This window comes from Haemaphysalis longicornis, unplaced genomic scaffold, assembly GCF_048455015.1.
Source record: "Haemaphysalis longicornis isolate Haplotype H1 unplaced genomic scaffold, Haemaphysalis longicornis Haplotype H1 scaffold_14, whole genome shotgun sequence".
NCBI classification, from domain to species: domain Eukaryota; kingdom Metazoa; phylum Arthropoda; class Arachnida; order Ixodida; family Ixodidae; genus Haemaphysalis; species Haemaphysalis longicornis.
The window spans coordinates 57674254-57682384 of record NW_027526245.1 but is presented as its reverse complement, the minus strand read 5'-3'; the positions used below and the strand labels follow the sequence as shown (position 1 = coordinate 57682384).

The following is an 8131-nucleotide window of genomic DNA, read 5'->3' as shown; positions in this document are numbered from 1 at the left end:
CAAGCTCTCAATCACTTTCAGTACAAACGTTATGTTGATTTCTCTCTAAGAAAACACTACAATAAATGGCACTGCATGTTAAAAAACATGGCGTCTTTTTTCAACACAATCCCCCCTCCCCCCCCCCTCCCCCCCCCTCCCCCCCCGGAAGGCCCGTTTTTTTTTTCGGGGAAAGGTTGTAACCCTACGCTGCTGTTCTGCCTACCTGCTTGCTGTACCTATTACGTCGCCGCCACCGCAAATCCCCACTTGTTACAAACTCAGAGGTTTTCGCACTGTTAGCAGTCGTTTTACACGATGGGTTTGATGCGCCTGACATGCCAGGAGTGACATCGCTTGTAGTATTAGAGCGACGTTGCTTGTCTGCAAGACGGTGCCGGTCAAACAAGCGTTATCAACGCCATAATTCTAACGGCACATTCCATTTATTTCGTGGCTGCCGTGGCTTGCGCAGAAAAGGTCGGGTTGACTGCGATAGCTTTGCTTGAGTCAAATAATGGAGCTTTGGCTCAATCGCTTGCAGCGCTAGCAATGCGGCCTCGTCTGCAAGACCGGTGCGTGAGAAACAAGCGTTAGGACAGCCAGAATTTCAAAAATGCAGCATAAACTAGACCATCGTTAAAGGAGGCGATGACTAGACACAAGCAACAATATTCGTTGACAACTTACGTAAGTATAGAGTTGTTTTAGGCGCCTTGAACACGCCCGCCGACATAGCTGTTTGTTAACGCGTCCGTTTACTGTTTTGTAGGTCACTGGTTCGATTCCTCGTCGAACGTTTTTTTTTTCTTTTTTCTTTTTTTTTTTACGTGAGGGTTTCATTAGCTCCTTTTTTAACGACCAGGGTAAGCACCTGTTCCTTGCTTTCTATCACGCCGACATTTACCGCCCTCTTCCTAAACCCAAAGTAGCTCGTTTTCTCGCACGTTCTCTCTTGAGAAGCCCGCCGTGAAAACAAAACCAAAACAAACGTCAAACCTCTTTACAATATCAGTATATATGTCAATTACTTTATGTGTATTCACTTTTTGTGTTTAAAAACCTTAAATTTAAGTTATAAACACATTTCAGACTTTGAAAGCAGAAAGATAATTACCAACATTACAGTAGTAACACAATTTTCGTCAAACATAGAGGTGCTGCATTTGAAGTCTGGCAACTATCTCTCACTTTTGTGTGTTTTTTCATGGCGTTTTGTGCCGAGTGGTTGGTGGCGTGATTTAATCTGTTTTATCTATTTCAAGCTTAAATCATAGTTATAGAAGCTTTATGGGTGATGTCTACCCTTCTAACCTACGCGTGTGTTGAACATGGGGACCCCGGAAGAACGATCATCGCCGGATAAAATACTGCGCGTCAAAAGTGGATGACATTTCATCAGAACAAAGCGTGTTCGTGTGTCCGCGAGATGAAGACGACAGTGAAGGAGAATTTTACGTTGGAAACATCGTTTTTGCTCGGGTAAGTACGCATTTTTTATTATTCTGTATTTGGTTGGAATGAGTTCTGGTGTTTATGGGTCAGTAATTCGCTAGACCCCCATCTCGTTTGCTCTGAGAGCCTACGTGAGTTAGTATACTTGTTTGGCGCCCAGTCCACCGTTTCCGCAGAAGTCAGCATCAATTTACGCTGAAGCTAGACCTTGGCTACGATGCTCGCGCTATGGTACACGGCTGCTAATAATTTCACATCACGCAAGGCTCTTTAACACCGGGGCGTTTGTTTATGTGTCTCTCAAACAGTGCCTTTGCGGTTGCAGATCGCAGTCGCAATTTCGCGTGAGTGGCACAACGCTGTGATTAGTCCTCCCTCGTGAATACCCGCGGTATACCAAGAAATAACATGAACAGGAGGTTCCCTGGAAGTGCATGTGAAAACGCGTACACGTGATTCCATGGCTGGCGTCTCGTAGGTGTTGTGAAATCTCTCCCCCCCCCTTCACGAATTCCGTGCAGTGCGCTTCGCAGCTATTGCGCTCGCGAGACCGCCGACCGTACGCCTCGCGGTCTTCGGGCCGCGATATGTGTGCTGTTCTCGTGAAGCTCGACAACAGCGAAATTGCCGTACTCGCTCGCCAACGCGCCCCGACAGCGTACGCGTCGACCGGGTGCTGACGGAGTTGTGCTGGAAGAAAAGCAGGCAAGAGATGAGGGCGCACGAGGTGTAGTTAAACATGAGAATTTACAAAGTGCAAGGTGGAGAAAATAGTATGCAAGGGCCGGAAACGGTGAGAGAGTTCGGGCCGCGTGCCAGCGAACGAGTGCGGTAATTTACGTTGCCGAGTTTCACGAGTCCGGCACGAATATGACGACGCCCGTCTGAGAGTTCATAGAGGTATAGAATTCACATACGTGCAAATTGAAGGTGAAATGCGCGCATGTGGCCTCGCAGGGAGTTAGCATAGTCTCGGGGTAGTGGGGGAGATTTCACAACGCCTACGAGGCGCCTGCCGATTCTGTCAGAGTAGCTCTCGTGAAGTCTGGGGCTTGATATCAGAGGCATATGTATTGTTTAAATTAGTGCAGAAAATTGAGCCAATTCGCAAGTTCTCATTTTCGCAAAACCGCAGGCCATACAGAGACTAACAAAAAAGCTGTAGGCACTCACTCAACTCGATTTATATTGGAGAATTGAACGTGCAAATACAAGTCAGACATTGAAATGGAGGAGCCTCAACTATCACACACCAGTTCCGATTGAAAGCAAGGGATACAGATGAGCTGCTAGCATGCGTTCCATGCAAATTAGCTCAGTAGCTAGCTTTGCATATATCATGCATACCCCACTCACAGTACCTGCGGGTCTAATAAATACATTCTTACTGTGACCTAAATTTCACTTGGGGTGTTCCGGGAATGTTCTTATTAGTGCCTTGGAGGTTACTGTCTTTAAACGATTAAAAATCTACTTGATGTAAGAATTCGTGCTTTGTGTGTGCTCTTCTTGTATTTCAACAAGTGTCAGCACACTCACAGATTATGCACCTGCAGGTGCTGCTGCTGGCTGTCCTGGGTCAGCTGCCTTCCAGTCCAGTTTCAAAGGCTTTGCCAGGGCCTCCCTTGGCCAACCGACACTGCACCTGCTGTACCCAAGTACTGCCTGGCCTTTCGTTGGTGCTCCGTACGCTTTGCCGCCAGGAATGGTCATTCATCCATCATCTGGCCGCTTGGACCACCCGTTCAGAAGTCAGCGCATTTGCTCGACACATCGGTCCAGGCACTGCTGCCATATCGGTGCACCCACCGATTATGTATTTTCAGGTTAGTTATTGCATGTTGTGGAACTTGCCATGATGTATACCTGTTAGCAGTGCTGTGGCCTCTGATTATTTGAAACATTTTCATGAAGCAGTGCTGTGCGTATGGAGCGTGTCATTGCTTAGCAGAGATATTGAAGAGAATCTGGGGCTGACGACTAAAGGGCAAGAAGAGAAATTGAACTGACTTTGAAGCAAGTATTCGTATGTAATCAAGCCAAGCAAACATTTAGGATCTTTCGATATGGTTTTAAACTTGCAATACAAACTGGTCTACTTCAGATCATACTGGTAATAATCATACTATACCGAAAAGTACATCCCGCAGTCTGTAGAATTCTGACAGCGCTTTTTTCGCAGTCTCTCATGACAGGCACTAATCTCAATGGTTGGAAGATAGTCGAGGTAGCACCAGTCTTTAAATCAGGAGACGGTACTTCACCATTAAATTTCCCTAACAAGCACCATATGCAAGGTCAGGAAACATTTCATCCACTCTCAGGTCGCTAATTATTTATAAAATCACAATATCACATTCGAGTATCACCACGGTTTTCACAAGGGTTACTTGAGAAACACAACTTTCAGGATTTGTTCACGATCTACATTGATCCATTGACACAGGCTTACAAACTGCAGTAGTTTTTCTCGATTTTTCTAAAGCATTCAATCGCATTGCACACCACAGACTACTTCTCAAACTTCACCCTAATGTCCTCACTTAAGCAAAAGATTTTCATTCTTCTCAAATGCAGTTTACTTCTAATAACTATATACTTCTTTTGCTCGTGCCACTTTGTTGTCCCCCCAGGCAGGTTGCTTGGTCTATCTTCCATGTTGCATATCCTCCCATGTAAGTCTATTTGCAGATGATGTTGTAATTTATCACACAATTTCTTTCAACTACTACCGTCAATGCTTTCAATCTGATCTTAGCACAATTACTCCTGGTGCTGCAAATGGCTAATGTCGCTTATCTCTAAAACAAAGTGCATGACTTTAACGGTGGCAAGTCTCGGATTGTAAATACTTACTTCATTAACAACAGCCTGATTACCTCTTGAGACAAAGGTGTTTTGGTAGGCCGGTAGGGGAGGGGGGATTGCATGGTGGATTTCAAAAGGTACATCGATTGGGAAAATAAGACGTGTGATTAATATTTTCATTTGCACTCCGAAACTCGCTTTATTTCATATGTTTAACCCACTGCCGTGGCTAGGGTGGTGTGCTGTGGAGGCGAATGTCGGTTAGATACCGCTTGGTGTAGCCGCTTTTAAGATGGAGGCAACACGTAAAGACGCCCGTGTTTGGAGATTTCGATGCGCACAAAAATACCCAGATGGTCAAAATTAATGCGAAGCCTTCCCCTACAGTGCTCCCCATATCCCAAGTGTAGCTTTGGCGTGTTAAACCACCGTTTTTTTTTCATGTTTTTGGTATAGTACCAGCTGCTGTAGCAGGTGCAACTTAAAGGTAAAATTATACATAATGTTTCCAAGAGCTAAATATAAAGGCCATATTGAAGTGCGTTTATGGGTCTATCTCATAGCAGTAGTGAAAGGTTATATACTCTGGTGCAGGTTAAGAACGCCAATGGCTCATGTGGTGTAGTCCAGTGTTTGACGGAATGCCGTGTAGGCAGGTAGAAGCATTATTGCAGTGATGAAACGTAGGTCACTGACCAAGTCAAGAAAGCCATTTAACGGTTTGTTGCTTGTTCACGGTGAGCATGTGTTGTGGAAAACGAAGCTATATATTGGGCATTACGCGGCGCAATGAGTTTGCATAGATATGGTGCAGATTGCCATCCATTATGTTGATAATGTTGGGCGTCGTCTGAACAATGAGGGACTCGAGCAGTAATCGAGACGATAGATTGCGCTCAGTTGTCAGTAATTTTGTCTTGTTCCAGTCGACCGCGTGTCCCGTCCTCTCACGGTGCTCTGCCAGTAGACTTGTTTTTGCATGGCCCTTGTTCACTTCGTTCCAGTGCTGCATTAATCTTCTGTGCAGATTGCCCGTTTCGCCAATGTACACTGATTTGCATTCAGCGCATGGAATCTAATAAACAATACCCGGAAGCTTGGAGCGTGAGAGGGGGTCTCTCACGCTGACAATGTCAGAACGCAGCTTGCTAGTGGGCACATGCACAATGTATGCACTGCGTGTCTTGAAAATGTGTGCGAGAGTTTCACCGATGTGTGGGACGTAGGTAATTGCTGCACGTTTTGATGCAGTCGTTGTCCTGAATATAATGCCTAAAGCATTATATTCAGAAAGAAGCGAAGAGGGCGACTAGCAAGAATCCACATTGACATTAGCAGGCAGAAGCGTCCACAAGGCCTGTGTCAAAACGTGCTGCAATTCTCGTCCTACACATCAATCAAACTTTCGCACGCATTTTCAAGAAACACATTGTGCACATCGTGCAGGTGCCCACTAGCAAGCTATGTTCTGACATTGTCAGCGTAAAAGACCCCCTCTCACGCTTCAAGCTTCCAGGTGTTGTTTATGTTTTGAACAAAAAAAGTGCCATTTAAACGTGACACCTCCTTCCTTGCCGATTTCTGATGCCTGATTGTTCAGTTTGTGGGGATACGTTTAGCAGATTGCTCACATGTCTAACCTGTATTTGTGCTTGAGCAGTCAAACGCTGATGTTAGCAGTGAAGTAGGTGAAAATTGTACTTTGATTGTAGTTGTGTGCAGATTACCTACATTGTGTTAATTCGTAGAAAAGCGAAATTGAGGTAACCCTGCTAACTGTTCTGCATTGCAGCATTTTATTATGCGAACGTTAAGGAGTTCAGCTGCTTGTTAAAGGTGAAATAAACAGTGGTACAAAAAGAAGAGCATCTACTAAACAGAAATATCTTCACAATCGCAGGATGCCAACGGTCCGCCTACCAACTTGTGTCCTGCATCGTTTCTGCTGGCTGGAGCGGTTCATGGAGCATTTTCCAGCTTCTCAAAGTTTGTGGTCAAGCGCTCCTCCAAGTGAAAGATGCCGCAGAGGGATCTTTTGTTTTAATGCCACAATTTCACGTGCTCAGCAGCAAATTTACTCGTAAGGCTTTTTAAATATTCATCACCCAAGAGGGCATGTTACCTTCGTCTTCGGTGGAATGTGTCTGCACTCAGGTTATTTGTGACAGAAACAAGTGGACCACGTCATGAGAGTCATTGAGGCCTTGTTGATTGTGCATGCTTCTGAAATGACATTTTCATTAAGCTGAATACTTTCCACATATTACGATTTGTGAACAAATTATGGTAAAAGTCATGATTATTTGTACTACACTGCAGGAAGGAAATGCCAACATACATTTTAAGCACCTCTGATATTTCAGATCGTTGGCTGGTGAGCAATAAAACAAAACTGAAATTTTTTTAAAGTAAAATCAAATATTCGTTGTCACCAGTGCATGACCATAGTAAAAGCTATCTAGTCACCAAATTTAGAATTAGACACGAAATACCAAGAAAAATAGGGAAATAAACTAGACAGCTGGCTACAATAAACCAATTCGTAAAATTCCTCAATGTCTATCAAGTGATGATTCAGGCGGGTTAGTTAAGATGTCAGTGGGTTTACACACCCAACTTGCAGGGAAGCACATGAGCTCCCAATATTAACATGTTTTTAGTGAAGACCGTCTTCCTTCATTAAGCTGCTTTGCACATTGATGCCAGTCTGATAAATGTCCTGAATTTTTGTTATGATCAATCTTTGTATGGGAACCATATATTTTTATATGATGTCGCTGTGTATTTCTGAAACTGTATCTAGTCACTAATTCCAATTTGTCGTGGTCAGGTTTTTTCAACTGATTCGTAGCTTTTTTAACAATTATGGTATATTTTGTGTGCCTAAAGGAATGCCTCATTGCATGTTTAGCCTATATAGTGTTGAAAGCGGACATTTTGCTTCAAAGTGGAATGTCGGGCTAGCAACAAGGTACTTCGCGTGCTGCTCACTTTCATTCATGCCATTATTTTTTATATTATCATTTAAAATTAAAAGTCAACCAATTTGCTGTCGTTTTAATTTTGTCACCTACTTTATACTTTCTTTTTTTTTCAACTTTGTGTAAGGATTGACTATCCATATTTTTATGATACCAAGGCGTTGGACTGGGCTAGCTGGTACATGTTTGAATGGATGAAAAACCATAGGAAAACCCAGGACACAGAAGAGAACGACGGGACAAACTTGTGCCGTCATTCTGTTTTAACTGTTTCCTGTGTTTACCACTGGTTTCTTATGCATTCAAACATTTTTTATGAGTTTGTTGAACAGTGATTAGTTTAGGTGTGTTCAAACAATTGTTGGCTGCGAAAGCTCCCTGTAGCATTTGTATAAGTGCTCTCTGCTTTTTTTTTGAGCTAATACCCCACCACCAGTCTTCATGAGGTGGTCTTTTGTAGAAATAAGTTGAAATAAATATTTGTTTGCATTGCTTTACATGTTTTGAAAGAATTTCTTGTTCATTCTTGTTTCATTCAACCCCGTTTCAGAATCCTGCTTAAGGCATTTCCTCTGTTATTTTTTTTCAGAACCAGGAAAGGTGCTCATCCTCGGTTCTTGCTGAAGCAGCAGTATCCATACTTCACACGTGAGCTCTGAACACACAGTAATTATGGTATGAAACATTCTACCAGTATAAGCCTGCTTTGTAGACGTCATTGTAGATGTCAAAGCTCTTGACAGTGTAGTCCAATGTCTGGTGTAACGGGCAATGTCTACAACTTGTAAAAATTAATTTTGTGGCTATAATGTTTGTGATTATTTTAAAATGCACGTCAACTACTATTTAGAATCGCTGTCTAAATTGGCAGCCATTTTCCTGGTGGATACAGAAAGTGAAAAAGCGCA

General features: G+C 43.3%; 1 long non-coding RNA gene across 1 annotated transcript; it reads left to right on the top strand.

The window, feature by feature from the left end:
* Positions 1-790: 790 nt before the first annotated feature.
* On the top strand, positions 791-7787 carry LOC144165290 (uncharacterized). The gene is made up of 3 exons (XR_013321446.1): positions 791-1461; positions 2991-3260; positions 6143-7787. It is a non-coding gene; the product is annotated as an uncharacterized LOC144165290 (long non-coding RNA).
* The last annotated feature ends 344 nt before the right edge of the window (positions 7788-8131 follow it).